This window comes from Onychostruthus taczanowskii, unplaced genomic scaffold, assembly GCF_017590055.1.
Source record: "Onychostruthus taczanowskii isolate IOZ18803 unplaced genomic scaffold, ASM1759005v1 scaffold91, whole genome shotgun sequence".
Classification (NCBI taxonomy): Eukaryota; Metazoa; Chordata; class Aves; order Passeriformes; family Passeridae; genus Onychostruthus; species Onychostruthus taczanowskii.
Genome location: NW_024507105.1, coordinates 1124736 through 1134879, shown reverse-complemented (window position 1 = coordinate 1134879; position 10144 = coordinate 1124736).

Sequence of the window (10144 nt, the reverse complement as noted above, 5' to 3'; positions counted from 1 at the left end):
TTTTTTGCTAATTTTGCTTCCATTCCCCCCTGTCTGGGATGAGTCCCTGGCTTTGGATGGATATTGGGATACCCCAACCCCAAGGGAGGCTTTGACTTGGGACCTCTCAGCGTTTTCTACTTCTGTGCCACCAAAATTCAGGATTCAACTGCAAAATAATCCCACAAATCGAGCCCTAAACTAAGGGAAAAATAAATCCCAAATCCAGCAGGAGGTAAATTTTCATTCCCCCACCACAAATGCTGTTGGATTATTGATTTCACCCCCACCCCCCTTATTTTTAATTTTCTCCTGCTCTTCAGCTATTTATTCTGATAATCAAATTTTGGGTGTATTTTATCCCCTGGCTGGCTCAGCTGTCACTGCTGGTGATTAGTGCCAAAGGCAGGGTCTGTCTAATTAATATTTTCCTTCTCATCTGCTGAATTTATGGAACAATTACAGATAAGTATGGATGTTTGGTGGCACTCAGACCCCAAATTCGACTTTCTTGCAGCCCCTGGGGAGTTTTTTTTGCTGCATTTTTTGGCATAAAAGCACCAAAATGCTCGAGCTGAATCGTGGTCGTGCCCCAGATTTGGAAGTTTTATTCCCAAATCAAGAATTTCCCTAAAAATTGGTTCTTTCCCCCAGGTGGGAAGAAAAAGGGAATTTATCACCCAGTTTTTACCCCAAGTCTGATCTCCTTTGTCATGGTGATGAGTTAACGTGGGTTTTTCTCTGAATTTCACTTTTTTCCAATGGTTAAATTTTGAATTATTAATTCCAATCATTTTAGGCCTGGTTTTTTTCCTGTTTTTCTGCACATGGGGACAGCAAGATTTTGGGTCCTTCTCTTCCCCCGCAGCCCCTGGAACTGCTGGGAAACATCCAAGACTTCTGAAATGCCACAGATTTAAAGAAAAGTACATTTTAAAGAGCAAGAATTGCACCAAACCCTGAGGTTTTATGCTGCAGCTGGGATTTTGGGAGAAAATCCGGATTTAGGGAAGGATTCAGGTGAGGAATCCTTCAAATATAAAAAAATCATTTCAAGGTCATTCATAATATGAGACCTCAGGGCATAATTTCACATCCAGGCTTCCTTTTCTTTTATCTGTTTATTCCCATTAGAAAAGTAAATAATAAATCCATTTTTTCCCATTTTCCCTTTCACCCTTTTCATCCTTTTTTTTTCCTTCAGGCTGAGAGAAGCTGTGCTAACAATACAAACAGGTAGGAGTTAATTTAATTTAATTTAATCAGGATTAAAGAATTCTCCCATCCTGGTGCCTTGTTCTATTTCTCTGAGTGGAGAAGCAGCAGATCTGCGATTAAAGATAGAAATATTCCATTTTTATATCAATATTCCATTTTTTTTCAGTATATTCCATTAATATACACACTCCTAAATCACCAATTTTAATGGAAAATAAAGAACAAATTTTAAAGCTGTCAAAAAATTATTTCCACACCAAACAACACCCCCCCAAAATAGGGGGAAAATCACCTCAGCCATGCAAATAAACACAGATTTTTACCCTGGAAATGCAACCCCAGGCCCAAAGCAGCATCTTGAGCCATAATTAACAGCACTGACAGCAAGGAGGGAGCAGATTGCTCCAGCAGGGCCCGTGGGTGGAGGAATAAAACCTCAAATAGATGCTCTGAATCTGCATTTTCCAGGCAGAATTCAGCTCTGGGTGCGAGTGGGAGCGGAGAATTTGGGTATTAAATGGATTTATTGTGCCTCACTCAGCAGGGAGGGATGGGAATGGTTTCGTTTCTCGCAAAGAACCTGGGAATTCACTATTTTTGGGGGGATATTTGCAGGGAAAAGGTGTTTTTAAGGCAGGGTGGAATCACCTGGAGCTGCTTTTTCCCCTCCCAAAATGAAGGAATGGGATGAGGAGAGGGCAGAATCCCAGGGTGGGAAAATTACCAACACAATCTCCCCCCCAAAAAAAAAGATTTAAAGGAGCAAGAAACACCTGCACGTTTCCCTTTAGCTGCCACCAGAGGATCCTGAAATCACCTTCATCTCCCCCCACAATTTTCCCGTTAAAAAAGCTGAGGAAAAACCCAATTCTGAACATTTTTCATTTATTTTTCTTCCTTTCCCCCTTTATTTTTCTTCCCTTTCTCCTTTTTTTACCCTGCAAATCCTATTGTTTAACAAGTAGGTCAGGCCAGGCAGCAATTTCCCCCCTTTTCCAGGAAAACCGAGCTAAATTTTCCTGGTCCCTTCCTCGATTTTCAGTCATCCAACATTGCCAGGTGGTTTTGCTAATTTTTAAAAAAAACTGACAAAAATCTCCAGCATGTGCTGGCAGAACTCATGTAAACCCTTTTTTTCCCCTGCAAAGGGATGACATCACCGAGGGAAAAGGAGGAAAAAGACCTTTGAAATTTGCTTTTTTAAGGGCTGCAAGGAGCAGGTTTGGAAGGATAATTGTGGGTTTGGTGCTCCGTGAGGAGCTGCAGGCAGGTTCCTCCCCGGAGCTGCCCTTGAGGGTTTTTTCCATGATTCCTCCTGATTGATGGAGGATTTTTAACTTCTCCAGCTGAGGAAGGGACTTCCAGAATAAAGAGAAACCCCAGAATTCCAGAATAATGAGAAAGAAAATCCAGAATTCCAGATAATTTTAAAAAAGGGGTGAGGATTTCTGAGCTCCTTCACCTTTCCCAGCTGGAGGAGGTGAGAAAAACTCAAAGGAACATCCAGGAGAAAATGAGGATCTGAGATGGCTTCTGGAAGGGTCTGACATCAAAAGAGGCACAAGTTTGGGTGGGATCCATGAAAAACAGAGGATTTGGCACTGGGAATTTGGGATTGCTGGGCAGGGGGCAGCAGGAGTGGGACCTTCATGACCTGGAGGGGCTGGAGCAGCAGGAATGGATATGGGAAGGATTTGGAGCAGCGGGAATGGAGCTGGGAAGGGTTTGGAGCAGTGGGAATGGAGCTGGGAAGGGTTTGGAGCAGCGGGAATGGAGCTGGGAAGGGTTTGGAGCAGTGGCAATGGAGTTGGGAAGGGTTTGGAGCAGTGGGAATGGAACTGGGAAGGGTTTGGAGTCCCAGGAATGGATCTGGGAAGGGTTTGGAGTCCCAGGAATGGATCTGGGAAGGGTTTGGAGCAGCGGGAATGGGGCCATCGGTGAGTGCTGGACTTCAGCACTGGTTTGACCTGGATTTGTTGTTTCAAAGCTCTTTTCCAGCCCAAACAATTCCATGATTCAACGTTTCCATGATTCCAAACCAAAATCTTGAAGCAATTATCAGATTAATTCAGATTTTTTTTTGCTTTTTTGGCATTTCCATAACGCTGACCAGGCCGTTTTCCCTCCCTGACCACCACAGCAACTTCAGGAAGAATTTAACCCCTACCAAAACCAGGATTTCCAGGGTGTTTTTTCCAAGGGAAAATCTTTTCCAGGGAAGCTGAGAAGATCATAAAGCAGAGCTTCCCGTGGCTCCAGTGGGTGATTATCCCGTGCTGTGCTGACAGCTTCCCATCTGTTTGGGGCTGGATGCTGCATCTTAAAAAGCAGGAGAAAGGAAAAGCAGCAATTCCAGCAGGAGGAGATGGGCTTGGGATGCTCATGGATTTCAGGAATAAACTGGTTTTTGGGGGGGTTGGTCTCTGTTTGTGTGCAGAGCTGGAATTGTCAGGAACACACTGATATTTTTGGGGGGCTGATCTCTGCAGATCTGGAATTCCCAGGAATACACTGATTTTTTGGGGGGTGATCTCTATGTGCAAAACTGGAATTCTCAGGAATACACTGATTTTTGGGGCTGATCTCTGCAGAGCAGTAATTCTCAGGAAATCACAGATTTTTTTGGGGCTGGAATTGTCCAAGGCCAGGTTGGACATTGGGGCTTGGAGCCACCTGGGATGGTGGGAGGTGGCACTGGATGAGATTTGAGTTCCTCCCCAACGGAATTGTCCAAGGCCAGGTTGGACACTGGGATGGTGGGAGGTGGCACCGGATGAGATTTGAGTTCCTCCCCAACCAAACCATTCCAAGATTTTATTATTTAACCCCTCTCACCCCTCCTGGCAGTGGCAGCTGCACCAAAAATGGGAATTTCCAGCAGAACCCCGAGCTGCTCCCAGGGATGGATGAGACAAAGGAGTCCCCAAAACCTCAGAATTTGGGACAATTCGGTTTTGTGCCTTTTCCCCTCAGCCCAGCTCACAAACCCTGACTGGATTAAAAAGCAGAAAACCAAACCCCAGCCGTGACTCCTTCACACAAACACCAGCTAACGGTGTCACCCCTGCGACGCAATTAACCCGTGCTGTTAATTACCCCAATCACTGCAGTGTTGGTGTAGGTCCAGCTCTGGGTGTTAAACATGGGGTGAAAACTCAGGAAATCATTAAAATTCTCTCAGCTGTCCCAGGATACTCCAGGACATCTCTGTTTATTTGATTTTTTTTTTTTTTAAATTGTTCCCCCCAATGGAATTTCTGGTGATTTCTAGAAATTATCGAATTTCTAGAAATGTCTATCGTTGTAAATAAGCAATCTGGAATTCTCTGGGGATTTTTTTTTTTTTTTTTGGGGGGTGGAATGAACCCAACAGGATTTATGGAGGTGGGATGCAATTCCAGGGAAATATTCAGTCCAATCCAAGATTCAGGGAAATGTTCAGTCCAATTTCTTCCTCCCAGGAGGGAAAAAAACCCCAGGAACAGCCTCACTGAGGCTCTGCCTGCCCTGTGCTGCTCTGCTCCAAAGCACATTATTTTTGTGCATTTATCTAATTTAACTTTTCAGCAAAAATGTTGCAGTCACGGTAATGTCATCATGTTGTTAATTTAAGGAGCTGTTCTCAGACGATGCCATCTGAGGGTGATTTTTGTTTTGTTTCTATTTCAGCTTCTCTGAAGAGAGTTCTTTTAGTGAAATTACAAGGGAAAAAAAATAAAAGAAAATTAAAAAAAAACCAAACAAGCCAAGAATGAAAACAAACCTTGGGAGAAAATAAAAATACTGGGGAAAAATTAAAATACTGGGGAAAAAAAATTAAAATGCTGGGAAAAAAATTAAAATACTGGGGAAAAAATTAAAATGCTGGAGAAAAAATAAAAATACTGCAGAAAAAAATAAAAATACTGGGTAAGAATTCCTTCAGAGCAGCTGCAGGCCTCTGCTGCCATCGTATGGGAGCTGCCTTTGGAGCAGCAAGGAAGGAAAGCTCTCCCAGGAGCTCCAGCAGTTACTCCTGGGAAAGCTCTGCAGTCACTTCCACAGCAGAATTGATAAAAAAAGACATTTTAGAGTTGTTTTAAAGGATGTCTGAGCAGGAATGGGGAGATCTGGCAGAGGAACCTCAACGTGGTTTTCCTGAGATGATGATCAGGATTCCTTCTAACAACTGAGAGGGGACAATTCCACAAGCCTGGAATGGTTTGGGGTGGAAAGGACCTTAAAGGTCCTCCCATTTCACCTCTTCCATCAACCCAGGGTGCTCCAAACCCCGTCCAAGCTGGGCTCGGGCACTGCCAGGGATCCAGGGGCAGCCACAGCTGCTTTGGGAAGGATGAAAATTGGAGATGAAGGTTGGAGATGAGAGGTGGAGATGAATGATGGAGATGAAGGTTGAAGATGGATGATGGAGATGAAGGGTGGAGATGAAGGATGGGGATGAAGGTTGGAGATGAAGGGTGGAGATGAAGGATGGAGATGAGGGATGGAGATGAAGGTTGAAGATGAAGGTTGGAGATGAAGGCTGAAGATGAAAGTTGGAGATGAAGGATGGAGATGAAGGTTGAAGATGAAGGATGGATGAGGGGTGGGGATGAAGGTTGGAGATGAGGGTTGCAGATGAGGGATCGTGATGAGGGATGGAGATGAAGGCTGGAGATGAAGGCTGGAGATGAAGGATGGAGATGAAGGGTGGAGATGAAGGATGAAGATGAGGGATGGAGATGAAGGCTGGAGATGAAGGCTGGAGATGAAGGATGGAGATGAAGGGTGGAGATGAAGGATGAAGATGAAGGATGGAGATGAGGGGTGGAGATGAGGGTTGGTGATGAAGGTTGAAGATGAAGGATGGAGATGAGGGGTGGAGATGAGGGTTGCAAGTGAAGGTTGGTGATGAAGGCTGAAGATGAGGGATGGAGATGGGTTTGGTGGCTCTGGGCTGAGGCAGAACCACGGTGCAGGATGTGGGGTTTTAGGTCCACAGGCTGGGGCCCTACAGAGAAACCCCGAGCCCTGCAGGTGCCTGGTGCTCCCATCCTAGAGTGACGCTCCTGTGGGATCACACCTGCGACACCCCAAAACCCAGTGGCATCCCAAAACCCAGTGACACCCCACACACCAGTGACACCCCAAAACCCAGTGATACCCCAAAACCCAGTGACACCCCACACACCTGTGGAACCCCACACCTGTGGAACTCCATTCTGGCAGCACCCACACCTGTGGCACCCCATCCCTGCCGTTCCCCTCATCTGAGCTACCCCACACCTGTGGCACCCCACACACCTGAGCCTCCTCACCCCACGTCCCACCCGCCGGCCCGGGCCCGCCCTGAGGACACCAGGTCGCCCTTGGGACCCCCGATGTCCCCTCGCTCCGCCGGACCCTCCCGCCAAATCACAACAGATCCCTCATTGATTATTCATGGAGGGGCGTGGCCGCAAGGGCGATGCGCCCTGCTCGTAATTGTGAGGGGGCGTGACTGAATTTAAATATTAATGAACGGGCGGGGACAGCGCGGGCGGGAAAAGCCGCGCGCGAGCCGCTCGCGCCTCGCGCCCCGCCCCCCTCCCCCTCCCCCTCGCGCCCAAAGGGGCCGCGGGCGAAAAGGCGGGAAAAATCGTTATTAGCCAAAATTCGCATAAATTCACTTAAAAAAAGGGCCGGAGTCGCCAATAACACGAAGGAAACACCGCTGAAGGGGCACGCTGTTGTTGGCTGTGGTCATTTCCTCCCTCCAAAACGTCTGAAAGCTACCAAATCGAAACTTACTGTGTTGGTTTTTAATATTTGCCAACATTTCTGCTCCCGGCTGAGGCTCCCAAACACAGCTGTGCTGCCTGTACACACCTGCCTCTGCTCCTGGAACCACAACCCCTTTTAACCCCAATAGGTAGCCACATCAGGCTGAACTAAGGCTTCGAAGAGCTGAATTTAAATAATTATAATTTAAAAACGGCGGTTTGGGGTGTCTTTCCCCCTCAGGGACACGAGGTTCGGTGACCCCCCCACACCCTCATCCCCTGCTGCTCCCTCAGCTCGCTGTGGGCGCCAGGCTCTGTGGAGAGGGGGTTTCCCTGAGGTGAAAAACGGCTGATAAAGTGTTTTATGTGAGTACCATCACCTGTGAGACATCCTCTGTTAGTTTTATGTAGGTTTTGGGGTGCAGATCCCCCATTTCAACTCTTTAGCCATGAAGTTTGGTAGCTTTGGGGGAGAGGGGTCATGGCGGAGGACACAGCCTGGCCCATCCTTTGGCCTAAAGGTCATAGCCCGCCCAAATCTGACCCAAAACCACAGATAAAAGGCCAAAAATAAGCACAAATAACCCGTTTCATCAAATATTGAAGCCTGAGGAGCAAATCCAGGCTGGAGTGAGGGAAAAAGAGGCCATTTTTAGGGTTTCCCCCCTCTGTTGGGAGCCAGTCCCCTCACGCCACAACCCGGCCACCATCAACAAGGCCAGGAGCCCTCAGCTCTGCTTTATACTCACATTACTCTCCAGTTTAGGAGATTTTGGGACCAATTTGCACCATCAATCTTACATAGAGCCTTTATCATAAATAAACCCACTCTTTTTAAACAAAAATTTTCAGTGTGGGTTAGGTGTAACAAGGTAACTCCATGGGTGCACTCAGTGTTCTAAGGTTTGTCACCCCCCCCTTCAGTTTATGCTTGAAAATGATTCTTTTATTCACTTTTATTTTCTTCCACTCTATTTTATTTCCTTTTTATACCACAAAAGACAAGAAAAAATCAGGAAAAACAAATGAAAACCCTCAAGGAGTTAATATTCAAAGCCCCTGGGTTTATGCTCGTGGTGATGAGGAAGGGAAAGGGAAACATCCCAAACCAATCTCCAGAGTAAACACCTTTTTTGCAATAAATGTTTGCCAAATGCTAACACAGGGCTCCGAGAAATATCAGGACTAAAGTACATCCATTAGCAGGAGTTTAGCAACTGCTTAAGGCCAACATGGGTGGAAGTTGATGCATTCTGCCTTGTAAACAAATTAGTTTATAGCCACAAATAGGATGACCCTTCTTAGCCAATATTATGAGTTTAGCTTGTTAAATATTTAACATTTACCTTTCAATTTCCAGTGTGGATTAAGTAGTTCTCCAAACACTGGTGTCCCAGCAGCAGATGGAGGTGCACAGCCCATTGCCCCACTCTGGCTCAACTCCCTTAGAAATAAAAAAAAAACACGTTAAGTCAAAGAGGAAGCAAATGGGAGCTTTCAGGAAAGGCTTTAAAACTGGCTGTTTGCACTCATTTTTATTTACATTCATTTTATCTAGCTCTGCTCCGCATTAAAACAACGATAATCAATTTAACTTTGACCAGATTGGACAGAAACAGACAAATATTAGACAAACTCTTGCCAAAAATCTCTCTGGTGGCAAAGTATTTTTTCCTTCCACAACTGGAGAGCCAAGGTAAGATTTTTAAAAAAATCACTGAAAGATCCCACAAATCCCCACAGCTCCAGACAGAAAGGAGAGTGGGAAGAGAAGAAAGTATTTTAGGATTGCGACTTTATTTCTAAAGCCTGGATCAGAAATCTGCACCAGATTCAGCCAAATTTAGTGGTGTCTGGTCATAAACAGGGAATAAGTGGATTTTTATGTGGTACACAGGGGATTAATATGGAATCCACAATTCTTTGTGTAAAAATCTTTGCTTTTAGAAGATAAGCATTTTAAATATAATTTTATTTATTATAGGTGATTTTTCTTAAGGGTGTTTTGTCAATTTTCTCTCCTAAAATCCTAAACCCACTCATTTTAGCAGCAGTCACATTTCCTCCCAAGCCCTGTGAAAGTTTTCAGCTGCTTCAGCAAGCCAAAAATATCCCACAGCTAAATTAAAAACGTTCCCAGAGACATAAAAAATTCCTTAAATGCCCAATTCCCAGTCTCCCCAGATCCAAAATTCCCAAAATCCCCCCATTTCTCAGCACAAACAGAGCCCCCATTGTGCACAGGGACATTTCCCCTCGGGATATTAGAGAGTCTGGCTGGAGCTGTTTGATAATAAACAGGGAGGATGTTTGGAGTTTGTTGTCTGTCATTTTGTACATTTTTAATCCCGGGAACAATGGGGTCTGTTCTCTCTGCTGGTGGCTGGGATGTGGCACTGCAGCTTGGACAGGATCCAGGGATATTCCTGGAATCAGGGACCAGTGGGAAAAGTCTCAGAACAGAAATTTAAGACGCAGCAATTCCCAGTGTTGCCTGACATTGTCAAGTGCGGCTAGACACTCAAAACCCAGAAGGTGAAGCAAATAATCTCATTTATTGATCCTTTCAGAGCTCGTTTTCAGCCCTTCATGATTTTGGAAAAGCCTGAGGCACTGCCATTTTCTCGGGGCATTACCGCATCATTTATTTTTATATCATGTGTATAATTATTTTTACATTATGTATTTTTATCCATTATATTAAACCCAACTGGGTGTGAGCTGGGTGTTCAGGAAAAGGAGAGTTTGAAGCATCACTTTGTTGCTTTTAACCTTTGGTTTGCTCCTGCACAATCAGTAATTATCACTCGAAAGGAACGGTGATCATCCTTTCAATAACAGCCCTGGAATTTTGGTGTTCTGTTGATTAATGAGTGTGACAAATGAAAGCGATGTTGTTAATTACTGTAGCTTGTAGCCTCACATGGAATTCCCCAAGAATTCCCTTCCAGAGCTGTTTTCCTCACTTTCTGTGCCCTCAGTGCTTTTTGTCTCTTCCTCCCCCAAAATCAGCTGAGCCCTCCATTCCCCCAGACCTTATTTACACATTTCAACACACTAGATTATTATTCTAAAAAATTATTTTGTATTTCATATAATTTAGAATATCATGTAATATACATTTACTACTTATTATTATTTATGATATTATGCATTTGTGGTATCTATGCCATATATTATTATATATTATTGTGTTTTATATTATT